This window comes from Phyllobates terribilis, unplaced genomic scaffold (assembly GCF_046119375.1).
Source record: "Phyllobates terribilis strain yellow unplaced genomic scaffold, ASM4611937v1 Scaffold_1__5_contigs__length_1240528914, whole genome shotgun sequence".
Taxonomy (NCBI): domain Eukaryota; kingdom Metazoa; phylum Chordata; class Amphibia; order Anura; family Dendrobatidae; genus Phyllobates; species Phyllobates terribilis.
In genome coordinates, this window is record NW_027362761.1 from 144272066 (window position 1) to 144293319 (window position 21254).

Sequence of the window (21254 nt, forward strand, 5' to 3'; positions counted from 1 at the left end):
CGTTACACACCTGCATCTATAAGCGATACACACCTGCATCTATGAGCGATACACACCTGCATCTATGAGCGATACACACCTGCATCTATAAGCGATACACACCTGCATCTAAGAGCGATACAAACCTGCATCTAAGAGCGATACATACCTGCATCTATAAGCGATACACACCTGCATCTATGAGCGATACACACCTGCATCTATGAGCGATACACACCTGCATCTATGAGGAATACACACCTGCATCTATGAGCGATACACACCTGCATCTATGAGCAATACACACCTGCATCTATGAGCGATACACACCTGCATCTATGAGCGATACACACCGGCATCTAAGAGCGATACACACCTGCATCTATGAGCGATACACACCGGCATCTAAGAGCGATACACACCTGCATCTATAAGCGATACACACCTGCATCTATGAGCGATACACACCTGCATCTAAGAGCGATACACACCTGCATCTATGAGCGATACACACCTGCATCTAAGAGCGATACACACCTGCATCTATGAGCGATACACACCTGCATCTAAGAGCGATACACACCTGCATCTATAAGCGATACACACCAGCATCTATGAGCGATACACACCTGCATCTAAGAGCGATACACACCTGCATCTATGAATGATACACACCTGCATCTAAGAGCGATACACACCTGCATCTATGAACGATACACACCTGCATCTATGAGCGATACACACCAGCATCTATGAGCAATACACACCTGCATCTAAGAGCGATACACACCTGCATCTATGAGCGATACACACCAGCATCTATGAGCAATACACACCTGCATCTAAGAGCAATACACACCTGCATCTAAGAGCGATACACACCTGCATCTAAGAGCGATACACACCTGCATCTATAAGCGATACACACCTGCATCTAAGAGCGATACACACCTGCATCTATGAGTAATACACACCTGCATCTATGAGCAATACACACCTGCATCTATGAGCGATACACACCTGCATCTAAGAGCGATACACACCTGCATCTATGAGCGATACACACCTGCATCTATGAGCGATAGACACCTGCATCTAAGAGCGATACACACCTGCATCTATAAGCGATACACACCTGCATCTAAGAGCGATACACATCTGCATCTAAGAGCGATACACACCTGCATCTAAGAGTGATACACACCTGCATCCATGAGCAATACACACCTGCATCTATGAGCAATACACACCTGCATCTATAAGCGATACACACCTGCATCTAAGAGCGATACACATCTGCATCTATAAGCAATACACACCTGCATCTATGAGCGATACACACCTGCATCTATGAGCGATACACACCTGCATCTAAGAGCGATACACACCTGCATCTATAAGCGATACACACCTGCATCTATAAGCGATACACACCTGCATCTATGAACGATACACACCTGCATCTAAGAGCGATACACACCTGCATCTATGAGCAATACACACCTGCATCTATGAGCGATACACACCAGCATCTATGAGCGATACACACCTGCATCTATGAGCGATACACACCTGCATCTAAGAGCGATACACACCTGCATCTATAAGCGATACACACCTGCATCTATGAGCGATACACACCTGCATCTAAGAGCGATACACACCTGCATCTATAAGCGATACACACCTGCATCTATAAGCGATACACACCTGCATCTATGAACGATACACACCTGCATCTAAGAGCGATACACACCTGCATCTATGAGCGATACACACCTGCATCTATGAGCGATACACACCAGCATCTATGAGCAATACACACCTGCATCTATGAGCGATACACACCTGCATCTAAGAGCGATACACACCTGCATCTATAAGCGATACACACCTGCATCTATGAGCGATACACACCTGCATCTATAAGCGATACACACCTGCATCTATGAGCAATACACACCTGCATCTATGAGCGATACACACCTGCATCTAAGAGCGATACACACCTGCATCTAAGAGCGTTACACACCTGCATCTATAAGCGATACACACCTGCATCTAAGAGCGTTACACACCTGCATCTATAAGCGATACACACCTGCATCTATGAGCGATACACACCTGCATCTATGAGCGATACATACCTGCATCTATAAGCGATACACACCTGCATCTAAGAGCGATACAAACCTGCATCTAAGAGCGATACATACCTGCATCTATAAGCGATACACACCTGCATCTAAGAGCGTTACACACCTGCATCTATGAGCGATACACACCTGCATCTATGAGCGATACACACCTGCATCTAAGAGCGATACACACCTGCATCTTAGAGCGTTACACACCTGCATCTATAAGCGATACACACCTGCATCTATAAGCGATACACACCTGCATCTATGAGCGATACACACCTGCATCTATGAGCGATACACACCAGCATCTATGAGCGATACACACCTGCATCTATGAGCGATACACACCTGCATCTATGAGCGATACACACCTGCATCTATGAGCAATACACACCTGCATCTAAGAGCGATACATACCTGCGTCTATGAGCGATACACACCTGCATCTATGAGCGATACACACCAGCATCTATGAGCGATACACACCTGCATCTATGAGCGATACACACCTGCATCTATGAGCGATACACACCTGCATCTATGAGCAATACACACCTGCATCTAAGAGCGATACATACCTGCATCTATAAGCGATACACACCTGCATCTAAGAGCGATACACACCTGCATCTAAGAGCGATACATACCTGCATCTATGAGCGATACACACCTGCATCTATAAGCGATACACACCTGCATCTATAAGCGATAAACACCTGCATCTATGAGCGATACACACCTGCATCTATAAGCGATACACATCTGCATCTAAGAGCGATACACACCTTCATCTAAGAGCGATACACACCTGCATCTAAGAGCGATACACACCTGCATCTAAGAGCGATACACACCTGCATCTATGAGCGATACACACCTGCATCTATGAGCGATACACACCTGCATCTATGAGCGATACACACCTGCATCTAAGAGCGTTACACACCTGCATCTATAAGCGATACACACTTGCGTCTATGAGCGATACACACCTGCATCTATGAGCAATACACACCTGCATCTATGAGCGATACACACCTGCATCTATGAGCGATACACACCTGCATCTATGAGCGATACACACCTGCATCTATAAGCGATACACACCTGCATCTATAAGCGATACACACCTGCATCTATGAGCGATACACACCTGCGTCTATGAGCGATACACACCTGCATCTATGAGCGATACACACCTGCATCTATAAGCGATACACACTTGCATCTATGAGCGATACACACCTGCATCTAAGAGCGATACACACCTGCATCTAAGAGCGATACACACCTGCATCTATAAGCGATACACACCTGCATCTATGAGCGATACACACCTGCATCTATGAGCAATACACACCTGCATCTAAGAGCGATACACACCTGCATCTATAAGCGATACACACCTGCATCTATGAGCGATACACACCTGCATCTATGAGGAATACACACCTGCATCTAAGAGCGTTACACACCTGCATCTATAAGCGATACACACCTGCATCTATGAGCGATACACACCTGCATCTATGAGCAATACACACCTGCATCTATGAGCGATACACACCTGCATCTATAAGCGATACACACCTGCATCTATGAACGATACACACCTGCATCTATAAGCGATACACACCTGCATCTATAAGCGATACACACCTGCATCTATGAGCGATACACACCTGCATCTATGAGCGATACACACCTGCATCTATGAGCAATACACACCTGCATCTATGAGCGATACACACCTGCATCTATGAGCAATACACACCTGCATCTATGAGCGATACACACCTGCATCTATGAGCGATACACACCGGCATCTAAGAGCGATACACACCTGCATCTATGAGCGATACACACCGGCATCTAAGAGCGATACACACCTGCATCTATAAGCGATACACACCTGCATCTATGAGCGATACACACCTGCATCTAAGAGCGATACACACCTGCATCTATGAGCGATACACACCTGCATCTAAGAGCGATACACACCTGCATCTATGAGCGATACACACCTGCATCTAAGAGCGATACACACCTGCATCTATAAGCGATACACACCAGCATCTATGAGCGATACACACCTGCATCTAAGAGCGATACACACCTGCATCTATGAATGATACACACCTGCATCTAAGAGCGATACACACCTGCATCTATGAATGATACACACCTGCATCTATGAGCGATACACACCAGCATCTATGAGCAATACACACCTGCATCTAAGAGCGATACACACCTGCATCTATGAGCGATACACACCAGCATCTATGAGCAATACACACCTGCATCTAAGAGCAATACACACCTGCATCTAAGAGCGATACACACCTGCATCTAAGAGCGATACACACCTGCATCTATAAGCGATACACACCTGCATCTAAGAGCGATACACACCTGCATCTATGAGCAATACACACCTGCATCTATGAGCAATACACACCTGCATCTATGAGCGATACACACCTGCATCTAAGAGCGATACACACCTGCATCTATGAGCGATACACACCTGCATCTATGAGCGATAGACACCTGCATCTAAGAGCGATACACACCTGCATCTATAAGCGATACACACCTGCATCTAAGAGCGATACACATCTGCATCTAAGAGCGATACACACCTGCATCTATGAGTGATACACACCTGCATCCATGAGCAATACACACCTGCATCTATGAGCAATACACACCTGCATCTATAAGCGATACACACCTGCATCTAAGAGCGATACACATCTGCATCTATAAGCGATACACACCTGCATCTATGAGCGATACACACCTGCATCTATGAGCGATACACACCTGCATCTAAGAGCGATACACACCTGCATCTATAAGCGATACACACCTGCATCTATAAGCGATACACACCTGCATCTATGAACGATACACACCTGCATCTAAGAGCGATACACACCTGCATCTATGAGCAATACACACCTGCATCTATGAGCGATACACACCAGCATCTATGAGCGATACACACCTGCATCTATGAGCGATACACACCTGCATCTAAGAGCGATACACACCTGCATCTATGAGCGATACACACCTGCATCTATGAGCGATAGACACCTGCATCTAAGAGCGATACACACCTGCATCTAAGAGCGTTACACACCTGCATCTATAAGCGATACACACCTGCATCTAAGAGCGTTACACACCTGCATCTATAAGCGATACACACCTGCATCTATGAGCGATACACACCTGCATCTATGAGCGATACACACCTGCATCTATAAGCGATACACACCTGCATCTAAGAGCGATACAAACCTGCATCTAAGAGCGATACATACCTGCATCTATAAGCGATACACACCTGCATCTATGAGCGATACACACCTGCATCTATGAGCGATACACACCTGCATCTATGAGCAATACACACCTGCATCTATGAGCGATACACACCTGCATCTATGAGCAATACACACCTGCATCTATGAGCGATACACACCTGCATCTATGAGCGATACACACCGGCATCTAAGAGCGATACACACCTGCATCTATGAGCGATACACACCGGCATCTAAGAGCGATACACACCTGCATCTATAAGCGATACACACCTGCATCTATGAGCGATACACACCTGCATCTAAGAGCGATACACACCTGCATCTATGAGCGATACACACCTGCATCTAAGAGCGATACACACCTGCATCTATGAGCGATACACACCTGCATCTAAGAGCGATACACACCTGCATCTATAAGCGATACACACCAGCATCTATGAGCGATACACACCTGCATCTAAGAGCGATACACACCTGCATCTATGAATGATACACACCTGCATCTAAGAGCGATACACACCTGCATCTATGAACGATACACACCTGCATCTATGAGCGATACACACCAGCATCTATGAGCAATACACACCTGCATCTAAGAGCGATACACACCTGCATCTATGAGCGATACACACCAGCATCTATGAGCAATACACACCTGCATCTAAGAGCAATACACACCTGCATCTAAGAGCGATACACACCTGCATCTAAGAGCGATACACACCTGCATCTATAAGCGATACACACCTGCATCTAAGAGCGATACACACCTGCATCTATGAGCAATACACACCTGCATCTATGAGCAATACACACCTGCATCTATGAGCGATACACACCTGCATCTAAGAGCGATACACACCTGCATCTATGAGCGATACACACCTGCATCTATGAGCGATAGACACCTGCATCTAAGAGCGATACACACCTGCATCTATAAGCGATACACACCTGCATCTAAGAGCGATACACATCTGCATCTAAGAGCGATACACACCTGCATCTAAGAGTGATACACACCTGCATCCATGAGCAATACACACCTGCATCTATGAGCAATACACACCTGCATCTATAAGCGATACACACCTGCATCTAAGAGCGATACACATCTGCATCTATAAGCAATACACACCTGCATCTATGAGCGATACACACCTGCATCTATGAGCGATACACACCTGCATCTAAGAGCGATACACACCTGCATCTATAAGCGATACACACCTGCATCTATAAGCGATACACACCTGCATCTATGAACGATACACACCTGCATCTAAGAGCGATACACACCTGCATCTATGAGCAATACACACCTGCATCTATGAGCGATACACACCAGCATCTATGAGCGATACACACCTGCATCTATGAGCGATACACACCTGCATCTAAGAGCGATACACACCTGCATCTATAAGCGATACACACCTGCATCTAAGAGCGATACACACCTGCATCTATGAGCGATACACACCTGCATCTATGAGCGATACACACCTGCATCTAAGAGCGATACACACCTGCATCTATAAGCGATACACACCTGCATCTATGAGCGATACACACCTGCATCTAAGAGCGATACACACCTGCATCTATAAGCGATACACACCTGCATCTATAAGCGATACACACCTGCATCTATGAACGATACACACCTGCATCTAAGAGCGATACACACCTGCATCTATGAGCAATACACACCTGCATCTATGAGCGATACACACCAGCATCTATGAGCAATACACACCTGCATCTATGAGCGATACACACCTGCATCTAAGAGCGATACACACCTGCATCTATAAGCGATACACACCTGCATCTATGAGCGATACACACCTGCATCTATAAGCGATACACACCTGCATCTATGAGCAATACACACCTGCATCTATGAGCGATACACACCTGCATCTAAGAGCGATACACACCTGCATCTAAGAGCGTTACACACCTGCATCTATAAGCGATACACACCTGCATCTAAGAGCGTTACACACCTGCATCTATAAGCGATACACACCTGCATCTATGAGCGATACACACCTGCATCTATGAGCGATACACACCTGCATCTATAAGCGATACACACCTGCATCTAAGAGCGATACAAACCTGCATCTAAGAGCGATACATACCTGCATCTATAAGCGATACACACCTGCATCTAAGAGCGTTACACACCTGCATCTATGAGCGATACACACCTGCATCTATGAGCGATACACACCTGCATCTAAGAGCGATACACACCTGCATCTTAGAGCGTTACACACCTGCATCTATAAGCGATACACACCTGCATCTATAAGCGATACACACCTGCATCTATGAGCGATACACACCTGCATCTATGAGCGATACACACCTGCGTCTATGAGCGATACACACCTGCATCTATTATTATTATTATTATTATTTATTATTATAGCGCCATTTATTCCATGGCACTTTACATGTGAAGAAGGGGTATACATACAAGAACAATTACAATAATCTTGAACACAATGTGACGGCGACTGGTACAGGAGGAGCGAGGACCCTGCCCGCGAGGGCTCGCAGTCTACAAGGGATGGGTGAGGATACAGTAGGTGAGGGTAGAGCTGGTCATGCAGCATTATTTGTGGAGTGGTGGTTACTGCAGGTTGTAGGCTTGTCGGAAGAGGTGGGTCTTCAGGCTCTATGAGCGATACACACCTGCATCTATGAGCGATACACGCCTGCATCTATGAGCGATACACACCTGCATATAGAGTAATTACAAACAGAGTGATCTATTTCAAGTGTTTATTTCTGTTAATGTTGATGATTATGGCTTACAGCCAATGAAAACACAAAAGTCATTATCTCAAGTAAGTTAATATAATTAACAAAACACACCTGCAAAGGCTTCCTAAGTGTTTAAAAAGGTCCCTTAGTCTGTTTCAGTAGGCTCCACAATCATGGGGAAGACTGCTGACTTGACAGATGTCCAGAAGGCAGTCATTGGCACACTCCACAGTGTCCCAGTGTTCCAATTTTCATTTGGAAATCAAGGTCCCAGAGTCTGGAGGAAGAGGGGAGAGGCCACAATCCAAGTTGCTTGAGGTCTAGTGTGAAGTTTCCACAATCAGTGATGGTTTGGGGAGCCATGTCATCTGCTGGTGTAGGTCCACTGTGTTTTATCAAGACCAAAGTCAGCGCAGCCATCTACCAGGAAATTTTAGAGCACTTCATGCTTCCCTCTGCCGACAAGCTTTTTGAAGATGAAAATTTCACTCTCCAGCAGGACTTGGCACCTGTCCACACTGCCAAAAGTACCAATACCTGGTTTAAAAACAACAGTATCACTGTGCTTGATTGGCCAGCAAACTCACCTGACCTTAACCCCATAGAGAATCCATGGGGTATTGTCAAGAAGAAGATGAGAGACACCAGAGCCAACAATGCAGATGAGCTGGAGGCTGCTATCAATGCAACCTGGGCTTCCATAACACCTCAGCAGTGCCACAGGCTGATCGCCTCCATGCCACGCCGCATTGATGCAGTAACTGATGAAAAAGAGCCTGACCCAGTATTGAGGGCATTTACTGAACATACATTTCAGTAGACCAACATTTCAGATTATAAAACATTTTTCAAGCTGTTGTTGTAAAGTATTCTAATTTACTGAGATAATGACTTTTGTGTTTTCATTGGCTGTAAGCCATAATCATCATTAACAGAAATAAACACTTGAAATAGATCACTCTGTTTGTAATGACTCTATATAATATATGAGTTTCACTTTTTGTATTGAAGAAATGAAATAAATTAACTTTTTGATGATATTCTAATTTTGTGAAATGCATCTGTATGTTTGCATGTGACATATGTAACTGAAGATGATTGATATATACAAAATTTGTGATATCTATACATAACATATGTCACTTGTCCTGTATCACGGCTATAATATACAGCTGACTGGCAGAGGCTGTGCTGCCATAGACATCTGTGTCTTAATGTTTTGGTTACATGTACTGTCCTGTGAATAATAAGTGAAGGCTGGGTAAGAAGGTGTTATTTAATAAGGACTAATATTTGAAACCTCACACTCTACTTCCCACACCTGTACGCTGCCGGTACAGTGTTGCTGGTTGTGATGTTCTGATGGTGTAGCACTGGCTACTAGTGTTGAGCGAACATGCTCGACACTGCTCGGTGCTCGCCCGAGCATCTCACTACTCGGGATGTTCAGCGAGCACCGAGCATTTCCAGGTTACTCGGGCGGGAGCTCGGGTCTCCGCCCTGCATGTTTGGCGCTCTTTACAGAGCCAATGAACATGCAGGGATTGCCAGCCAGTCACTGTAATGCCGCAGCCATGTTGTTTGTGGGCATTACAGTGATTGGCCGTCCGCACAGCGTCACCTCGAGTATTTAAAACCGCCATCTTGGACACAGTCGCTCCGAATCAGACAGTGTAGGGACAACGCTGCTGATTTAGGGAGAGATATATCCTGCAAAATAGTTAGTGTAGGGTCTGTAAAGGCTGCCAGATCAAACAAACAGTCCTTCTCAGGACTAATATCCATCCCAGGTATATCAGGCAGGCAGGCTGTATAGGAGACGCAGTGGTTATACCAGCAAACACTGCATTACAGTCCTGTGTGCTGCTCCTGTTGCTGAAATTGCTGGACTTAGCTCCAGGTCCCGGGGGCCAGGAAAAATCCTTTTTTTTATCTAAATCCTCTTTTTTTTTTCCTCCTTCACACTGTGCAAATACCCATCTTATTAACCTTTTGGTGCCCCCCCCCCCAAAAAAAAAGTGTGCCTCTGATTTTTCAGACACAAATATATCTGTTGAAAATAGTCTGGTGTAGGCCAGAGAAATAGAAGTGTGGTTTTGCAGTTCTATGGGCCATTTGTATCTAAAAAAAACAGTTTGAGTGTGTCGCTCACTGTTCAGCCGCAAATATATATATATTTTAAAAAGCCTGGTATACACCAGTAAATTATTACTGTGGTTTTGATATTCCATGGTAAAACATCTCTATTATCATGTTTTTGGCATTTTTTGCTGTATAAAAATAATAATAGTGTCTCCCTGATTTTTCAGACACAAATATATCTGTTGAAAATAGTCTGGTGTAGGCCAGAGAGACAGAAGTGTGCTTTTGCTGTTCCACGGAAAAAAATCTCTATTATCCTGCTTTTTGCATTTTTTGCTGTAAAAAAAAAAAAATAGTGTCTCCCTGATTTTTCAGACACAAATATATCTGTTGAAAATAGTCTGGTGTAGGCCCGAGAAATACAAGTGTGGTTTTGCAGTTCCACGGTAGAAACCTCTGTATTATCCACTTTTGGGCCATTTGTATCTAAAAAAAACAGTTTGAGTGTGTCGCTCACTGTTCAGCCGCAAATATATATATATTTTAAAAAGCCTGGTATACACCAGTAAATTATAACTGTGGTTTTGCTGATCCACGGTAAAAAATCTCTATTATTCAGGTTTTGGTAGTTTTTTCCGTAAAGAAAAACAGTAGTGTCTCCTGACTGTTGTGACACAAAAATATATCTGTTGAAAATAGTCTTGTGTAGGCCCGACATCCCAGTGTGGTTTCGCAGTTCCACGGGTCAAATCGCTGTACTATCCAGTTTTGGGCCTTTGGTATCTAAAAAAAAAAGCAGTTTGAGTGTATCGCTCACTGTTCAGCCACAAATATCTCTATTTAAAAAAGTGTGGTATACCCTAGTAAACAATAACTGTGGTTTTCCTCTTCCACGGTTCTAATCTACTCTTTATTACACTTTTTCCATTGATAGTGCAAGTGTAAGCTATTTTACTTAATTTACAATGGGCAAGGCGCGTGGCAAGGGACGTGGAAGTGGACGTTCTGGTGATGGTTCGTGCAGAGGACGGGGCCGTGGCCAAGGTGAAAATGTGCCACAACCAACAGCCACATCTTCTCGCTCCCACTTCTTGACCGAATTACTAGGGAAACACAGAACAACACCAGTATTGAGAACTGATCAGTGTGAACAGGTTATTAATTGAATAGCAGACAATACTTCCGAGACACAATTGCCAGGAAGTGAGGAGGAGGATCGTGGTGCGCAAGTGGAAGAGGAGGAGGTGGTGGATGATCTAGTAACTGACCCAACGTGGAAGGAGGACATGCAGAGTGAGGCCAGCAGCACACAGGGGGAGGGAGGCAGAGTACCCCAACAGGCAGGAAGAAGCAGTGTGGTGGCCGCAGACAGAAGGCAGGCAACCGTTCCCCGTAACACCAACATGAGGGACGTTGCCAGTACAAGCGGTAGGTCTTCCAGAGTCTGGAATTTTTTTAAAGACTCTGCTGATAACCCCAAAAAGGCCATATGTTCCACCTGCCATGCCAGCATCAGCAGGGGTGACAAAACTACCAGCCTGACCACCACCAGCATGATCAGGCACATGGCAGCAAAGCACCCGACTTTGTGGGGCGAAACCCAGGGTCCACGACCAGTGTCAGCGGGTGTCACCACTGCTTCTTCCACTGTTGTGCGTGCAATAGAACCCCCTGTTGTGTGTGCAAGGCAATCCCCTGTCCATACTGCATGTAAAGATGCCCCCTCCTCTCAGTCTTCACTTGTTATTGCAGTTTCTCAAGAAACAGCATCAACGTCCACGTCCACGTCCCACCGCAGCGTTCTATTGTCCATATCCCAGACCTTTGAACGAAAGCGGAAATTCGCAGCTAACGCCCCACAGGCCACAGTCCTAAATTCGCACATTTCACAACTGCTTGCATTGGAAATGCTGCCTTTTAGGCTGGTGGAGACGGAATCCTTCCGCAATCTTATGGCGGTGGCCGTCCCTCGGTACTCGGTCCCCAGCCGACACTATTTTGCCCGGTGTGCCATCCCCGCACTACACAAGCACGTGTCCCAAAGCATCTGCCGTGCCCTCAACAACGCAGTTACCGGGAGAGTCCACCTGACAACGGACACGTGGACAAGTGCTTGTGGCCAGGGACGGTACATCTCTCTGACGGCACACTGGGTAAACATAGTGGAAGCCGGGACCCAGTCGGACCTTGGGACGGAACACATCCTCCCCTATGTCAGTCAGAGTTGCCCCCACAGTGTACAGCTCCTGCGCATCCTCCTCCTTCTCCTCCTCCTCATGTTCGGCCTCCATCTCAGATATCACCACATCAGTAACAAGCTGGAAGCATTGCAGTACTGCCTCCGCCAAGTGGCAACAGGCTGTGCTGAAACTCATAAGCTTAGGTGATAAACCTCACACTGCTTGTGAGTTGTGGACAGCTGTGAAAGAGCAGGCAGATCTGTGGCTGAGACCGCTGAACCTACATCCCGGCATGGTCGTGTGTGACAATGGCCGTAACCTGGTGGCGGCTCTGAGGCGAGGTGAGATCACACACGTACCATGCCTGGCTCATGTGCTTAACCTCGTGGTTCAGCGGTTTCTTAAATCGTACCCCGAGTTGCCAGATCTGCTCGTGAAAGTACGCTGCCTGTCAGCTCATTTTCGCAAGTCGGCTACAGCTTCCGCCGCCCTTGCTGTGTTGCAGCAGCGTTTGCAGCTTCCGGCACACCGACTGGTGTGTGATGTCCCCACACGTTGGAACTCTACCCTCCACATGTTGCAAAGGATTTGTGAGCAGAAGAGAGCAGTTGTGGAGTACCAGCTGCAACAAGGCCGTCGATATTCAGGTCAGACTCCACACATAAGACCTCAGGAGTGGACCTGGATGTCTGACATATGTACCATCCTGACAAACTTTGAGGAGGCCACCAAGATGGTGAGTGGCGATGACGCCATCATTAGTGTCAGCATCCCACCACTTGTCTGTCTTTTGCAACGCTCTCTGCAGAGAATTAAAGAGGAGGCATTGCAGCCAGAGTATGATGAGATGGATCAAGAAGCCGTAGCGGGCGATTACACACAGCCCAGCCTCATCTCATCCCAACGTGAATTGGGGGACAATGAGGGAGAGGAGGAGGAGGAGGAGGAGGAGGAAGAACAGGAGCTGCTATCATGCGTTGTAGACGGTAGTACCTGTACAAGTGTCATACCGTCGGTTCAGCGTGGGTGGCCTGAGGACAGGGGGGAGGAGGAAGAGGAGGAGGAGGAGGAGAGCATGGTCAGTCATCATCTTGGTGAGGACACGGAAATCTTGCCCGTTACCAGTCTGGCACGCATGGCTGACTTTATGTTACGCTGCCTTAACCGTGACACTCGCGTTGTCAAAATGTTGGGTGACAGTCATTACTGGTTGGTGACACTTGTAGACCCCCGCTACAAGGAGAACTTTCACTCTCTTATTCCTGAGGTGGAGAGGTCTACAAAAATGGGGCAATACCAGAAGGCCATTGCTGCAGAACTCTTAAAAAAATTCCCCTCTGAACACGCTAGCGGCAGAGGTCACAGTTCGTTGCCCAACAAAGGCGTACAGGTGAGAGAGATGCAACTCTAATCCAGCAGAGGCAGGGGAACACTGTCAACGTTCTTGGGACAGTTTTCTGACACCCGCCCAGCTTACAGGCCCTGAGGCGCGGGGTACTCTCACAAGGAGTGGAAAGTTTCAAAAGATGGTGAGGGAGTACCTTGCCGATGGTACCAGCGTCCTCCGTGATTCCTCTGTGCCTTTTAATTATTGGGTATCCAAGCTGGACACTTGGAATGAACTCGCTCTGTACGCCTTGGAGGTCCTGGCCTGCCCTGCCGCTAGCGTGTTATCGGAGCGTGTTTTTAGTGCCGCTGGGGGAATTATAACTGATAAGCGCACTCGCTTGTCAACTGACAATGCTGACAAGCTGACCCTTATCAAAATGAACAAGGGCTGGATTGGGCCAGACTTCTCAACACCACCAAATGACAGCAGAGTAACATAAAGTCAAATCCACTGTGTTATTTCGGGAGGTGTATTCACATGCACCGCTTCACACCCACACATGGGTATACGCTTCCTCGTTTCTGTTGTTTAATCTTCTTCTCCTTATCCTCAGCCTCCACCACCACTTTACCATCAGGGTGCCAGCATTGCAAGTTCCTCCGTCCAAATTTTTGGCAGCTTTTGCTGGGAAAGCATAAGCAAATACCATGGGACACCCACTCCCCAATAATGGGACTTATGTTTGTAATATGCTGTACTGCATGGCTCTTGTAAGGGGCATTGCAAGTTGCTCCGTCCTAATTTTTGGCAGCTTTTGCTGGGAAAGCATAAGCAAATACTATGGGAGACCCACTCCCCAATAATGGGACTTATGTTTGTAATATGCTCTACTGCATGGCTCTTGTAAGGGGCATTGCAAGTTGCTCCGTCCTAATTTTTGGCAGCTTTTGCTTGCAAGGCATAAGCAAATACTATGGGACACCCACTCCCCAATAATGGGACTTATGTTTGTAATATGCTGTACTGCATGTGACGCGCCCCCTGGGCCGTGTGTACACGTGTGTGGGATACCCGGTGCCGGGTCTCTGGGGTCTGTAGTCTCCGTGGCGGTGACCCAGTCCCGTGGCTCAGGCTGGTCAAACCAGTGGCAGTCTTTCTTAGGTTTTGAGGTTAATTGTCCGACCACGCCACCCGTGGATTGCGGTCAGGGAGTACCACCGCTGCGAGGCAGACCGCTGAGGCTGGTGTTGTGTGCGCAGCATAGAATGGGATAACTCCCCTCGGGAGGAGTATAGCCTCAGGGCAGTGAGTGTGGATGATGGGGGTGATGGTGCACGAGCGCAGCAGGAACGACTCAGAGTCTTTGCAGTGTAGTTCAGGGTCTTTACTGATGATTATAAGGTAGACCCTCCCGGGAGTACTGGCTAGCATAAGAGGCCTGGTCAGTCTGTGAGCAAGCAGGAGTTCCCCTGGCCAGGTGGAGTTGTAGGCCTCCCCGTCTGTCTGCACTCTTCCTGGCTACCTTGCTGTAAGCGGGTAGAAGTAGCCCACGTCCCTGAGTGTACCGTGTAGTGCTCACCCGTATGGCTGGTGACTTGGGGCCTTCTGTTAGCCTCCGCTCCACGACGGCGGTGCTGGTCCCTTGCTTGTGACTGAGCCTCCGGGCTTCTATGGCCAGAAGACCTGAAATCCCCTGCCGGCTGGTTTCTGCTGCTGAATATATAAGTCCTCACAGCTTCGGACTCCTGTGTCCGGTTCCTATTGTCTTCTGCCAGGGCGAGCTCTGCTCAGCTTCCAGCCCCTGGTCTTTAGCTCCTAGCTCCTACAGAGCTCATTGCTGTTACTTTCCCTTGCTCTCACTCTGACTCTGACTGTTCTCTGACTCACTCAACCCCGCCCCAGATCCAGTTTATAAGGGCAGAATTCTCCCCTCTCAGGACTGGGGCAGGAGGATGTTGCATGTTTAAGGGATCCTGACCAGGAAACCTCCCACTTGCTCTCCGACGTAATATCTCTATTACTGTGGTGACCAGACCCCTGGGGTGCCACACATGGCTCTTGTAAGGGGCATTGCAGTTCCTCATAATTTTTGAAAAGCCTTCCATTCACTGCTTAGGCCAACAGTGCACGGGAGACCCAGTTGCTATAAATCAAAAAAAAGGTTTAGTTAACGCCCTCTGACCTCCATGTCATTTCCAAGGGGCATTGGAGTGGCTCGAAATTTTTGGTAGGCATTGCACTCACTGTATGCCCTATAACTGTGTAGCCGAACCGCTCCTTTTGTTACAGAAACATATCCTACAAGACATATCTGGTTGACTGGCCTGATATTGATGTGAATGGTCCCTGTTCCTCCTGCTCTTTCTCCTTTGCCACCACCTCATCCATCATTTACCACCTGAAGCTTTGTTTTAACGGGAGTCATAGAACTGGGATAGTAGCAGGAAAACATCCAGCTATCCTCGGAGGAGGTAGGATATGCGCCAAAACGCGGACCACCTCAGGCCTAGCCGCTACTACATACATGCGCTTGCATTCCAAGAAAACAAAGCAGATGCTAACTTCTATCATCATCATCATGCTCCTCACCTAGGCACTCTCAACTCCCCTGATGGAGAAGCCAGGGCCCACCGGAGGAGTCTGGTTCTCTGGTGGGCTCGTCCAATGCTGCCCTAAAGCAGGCCAGGCTAAGAAAAGTGTGGGGGAAGGTGACAGGAGAAATCAGGGCGGCTGGGGACCGAGTATGGACACCTGGCTGCCACCTGGCGGCTGGGGACGGAGCGTGGACACCCGGCCGCCGGGCGGCTGGGGACAGAGTATGGATACCTCGCTGCCGAAGCGGCCATGAGGTAGTGGCCAGCTTCGGCCTCCTCCAAACTAAAAGGCCCCATTTCAAGTGAAAGTTAGCAGTATGGTATTGCAGCCTGCGGGTGGGTGGGTGGTTGGCTGCATATTTTCGCTTGCATTGCAAGGAATGGGTGAGGTACAATTGAACACTGCCCTGGGACAAGGACTTGCACGGGGATAGTTGCAAGTCTGCATCTTCTGATGCGGCAAGGATCACTTCTGATGGTCACACTTTTAGACAGTGACCTGGGGGTCAGAGGTGCTTCCAGGGGTCTTTCCCATGCTGATCCCTTGTCTTTTCAGCACTGTATGCATGTGTCACACAGCACATGGCCAGATAAGGTTGTAAAATGTTAAAATGACATTTCCTGGTGAACGCATTTGTCACGGTTGAAAGCAATACAAAAGTGCAATAACGCATGAAAAATGCTACTTGTGAACATAGCCCAAGGTGTGGAGGAGTATTTTTGTCTTTGGTTATTTATTTTACCTTATACACAAGTTTTTACCCTGGAAAGGAAATTCCTTAACATATTTCACAGGAAAACCGTTTCAGTTTCGTTTTTGAACGTTTTATTGTGAGCCCGCAAAAGTGGCTTAATACCTCTGACCACGTTGTTGATAGCAGTGACCTGGGGGTCAGAAATGCTTCCAGGGGCGATCCCCATGCTGCCCCCATGTCTTTTCAGCACTGTCACTATCGTTTTGGGCACTTTTTAGGCTTTCTACAGACTGCCGGGGGTGCTGCCGCAAAAATGCTCGGGTCTCTCATAGACTAACATTGGGCTCGTTGCTCGGGTCGAGCACCCGAGTATCACGGTAAGCTCGGCCCGAGCTTCGAGAACCCGAGCATTTTAGTGATCGCTCAACACTATCAGTCGTCATCTTGGTGAGGACACGGAAGTCTTGCCCGTTACCAGTCTGGCACCCATGGCTGACTTTATGTTACGCTGCCTTAACCGTGACCCTCGCATTGTCAAAATGTTGGGTGACAGTCATTACTGGTTGATGACACTTTTAGACCCCCTCTACAAGGAGAACTTTCACTCTCTTATTCCTGAGTTGGAGAGGTCTACAAAAATGGGGCAGTACCAGAAGGCCCTTGCTGCAGAACTATTAAAAAAATTCCCATCTGAACACGGTAGCGGCAGAGGTCACAGTTCGCTGCCCAACTAAGGCATACAGGCGAGAGAGACGCAACTCCAATCCAGCAGAGGCAGGGGAACACTGTCAATGTTCTAGGACAGTTTTCTGAGACCTGCCCAGCTTACAGGCCCTGAGGCGCAGGGTACTCTCACAAGGAGTGGAAAGTTTCAAAAGATGGTGAGGGAGTACCAGCGTCCTCCGTGATTCCTCTGTGCCTTTTAATTATTGGGTATCCAAGCTGGACACTTGGAATGAACTCACTCTGTATGCCTTGGAGGTCCTGGCCTGCCCTGCCGCTAGCGTGTTATCGGAGCGTGTTTTTAGTGCCGCTGGGGGAATTATAACTGATAAGCGCACTCGCCTGTCAACTGACAATGCTGACAAGCTGACCCTTATCAAAATGAACAAGGGCTGGATTGGGCCAGACTTCTCATCACCACCAAATGACAGCAGAGTAACATAAAGTCAAATCCACTGTGTTATTTCGGGAGGTGTATTCCCATGCATCGCTTCACACCCACACATGGGTATACGCTTCCTCATTTCGGCTGTTTTTTGCTCTTCTCCTTATCCTCAGCCTCCACGACCACTATACCACCAGGGTGACCGTGGTCCATGTTGCCAGCATTGCAAGTTCCTCTGTCCTAATTTTTGGCAGCTTTTTCTTGGAAGGCATAGGCAAAGACTATGGGAGACCCACTCCCCAATAATGGAAATAATGTTTTTAATATGCTGTACTGCATGGCTCTTGTAAGGGACATTGCAAGTTCCCCCTTCCTAATTTTTGGCAGCTTTTGCTTGGAAGGCATAGGCAAAGACTATTTGAGACCCACTCCCCAATAATGGGAATAATGTTTTTAATATGCTGTACTGCATGGCTCTTGTAAGGGGCATTAAAATCGTCTTGTTAAGCTACTGTGACCTCCACGTCTCTTCCAAGGGTCATTAATATTGTCTTTTTATTCCACTGCGACCTCCACCACTCTTCCAAGGGGCATTAAAAGCGTCTTGTTAAGCTACTGTGACCTCCACGTCTCTTCCACAGGGCGTTGATATTGTCTTTTTATTCCACTGTAACCTCCACCACTCTTCCAAGGGGCATTGATATTGTCTTTTTATTCCACTGCGACCTCCACCACTCTTCCAAGGGGCATTAAAACCGTCTTGTTAAGCTACTGTGACCTCCACGTCTCTTCCACCGGGCATTGATATTGTCTTTTTATTCCACTGTAACCTCCACCACTCTTCCAAGGGGCATTAAAACTGTCTTGTTAAACCACTCTGAACTCCACGTCTCTTCCAAGGGGCATTAAAACCATCTTGTTAAGCTACTGTGACCTCCACATCTCTTCCAAGGGGCATTAAAACTGTCTTGTTAAACCACTCTGAACTCCACGTCTCTTCTAAGGGGCATTAAAACCGTCTTGTTAAACCACTCTGAACTCCACAGCTCTTCCAAGGGGCATTGACATGTTGTTTTTAATTACCTCTAACCTCCACGACTCTTGCAACGGGCATTGCATTTCCTCCTAATTTTTGTCAGCTTTTGCTTTTCAATGCATAGGCGAACACTAAGGGAGACCCACTCCCCAATAATGGGTAGAAGGTTTTTAATACGCTGTAATCCACGTCTGTTTCAAGGGGCATTGCAGTGCCTAATAATTTTTGGAAAGCCTTCCATTCCCTGCTTAGGCCAACAGTGTACAGGAGACCCAGTTGCTATAAATGGAAAAAACGGTTTAGTTAAGGCCCTCTGACCTCCACGTCACTTCCAAGGGGCATTGGAGTGCCTCGAAATTTTTGGTAGGCATTGCATTCACTGTATGCCTTATAACTGTGTAGCTGAACCGCTCCTTTTGGTACAGAAACATATCCTACAAGACATGTGTGGTTGGCTGGCCTGATATTGATGTGAATGGTCCCTGTTCCTCCTGCTCTTTCTCCTTTGCCACCACCTCATCCATCATTCATCACCTGAAGCTTTGTTTTAACGGGAGTCATAGAACTGGGATAGTAGCAGGAAAACATCCAGCAATCCTCGAAGGAGGTAGAATATGCGCCAAAACGCTGACCACCTCAGGCTTAGCTGCTACTACATACATGCGCTTGCATTCCAAGGAACAGAAAGCTAAGGAGGTGGATGGCCTCATGATCATGAATAATTTACTCGTTGTGTAGGAGGCCGACCACTGCTGCTGTCTACCTTCTGAACTTTGTGTTGAAGCCTGATTGACCCAGGACCCGCAATCCTCTATGTCTGGAGGACGTGTTGCATCCCAGTGTCCAACTGTGTCCCGGCTTCCACAATATTAACCCAGTGTGAAGGCGTCAGTGAGATGGACCATTCCTGGCCACATTCACTTGTCCACGTGTTTGTGGTTAGGCTGTCCTTCCCACTAAATCCACTGGGGAGGGCACAGGTAATGTTTTGGTATGCGCGCTTGTGTATAAGGCGCACCGGGAAAAATAGGGGCGGCTGGGGACCGTTTATGGACACCCGGCCACCCCCACGTGGCTGGGGACTGTGTGTGGGCACCCGGCCGTGGGGCGGCTGGGGACTGAGTATGGACACCCGGCCGCCCCCTGGCGGCTGGGGACCAAGCGTGGACAACATTCCGCCGGGCGGCTGGGGACTGAGTATGAATACCAGGCTACCGACGCAGCCATGATGTGGTGGCCAGATTCCACCTCCACATGCCTAAAATGCCCAATTTCAAGTGCAAGCAAGCTAGCAGTATGGTATTGCAGCCTGGGGGTGGGTGGGTGGCAGGCTGCATACTTGCGCTTGTATTGCAAGTTATGGGGGAGGTACAATTGAACACTGCCCTGGGACAAGGACTTACACGGGGATAGTTGCAAGTCTGCATCTTCTGATGCGGCAAGGATCACTTCTGATGGGCACACTTTTAGGCAGTGACCTGGGTGTCAGAGATGCTTCCAGGGGTCTTCCCCATGCTGTTTCCATGTCTTTTTAGCACTGTATGCATGTGTCACACAGCACATGGCCAGATAAGGTTGTAAAATGTTAAAATGACATTTCCCAGTGAATGCATTTGTCACGGTTGAAAGCAATACAAACATGCAAAAACGCATAAAAAATGCTACTTGTGAACATAGCCCAAGGTGTGGAGGAGTATTTTTGTTTTTGGTTATTTATTTTACCTTATACACAAGTCTTTACCCTGGAAAGGATGTTCCTTAACCCCTTTCCGACCTGGTCAGTAATAGTACGCACCAGGTCGGGAAGGCCAGTTCAGCGGGGGCTCCGGCGGTGAGGCCGCACTGAAGCGAGCACATGTCAGCTGATTATTGGAATCGCAATCCACCCGCGGCTGTTAACATGTTAAATCTCTGACAGTGGCATTTAACTCGCGCTTCCGGGAGTCCTAAGCCCCGCCCATCAGTGACCCCGTCA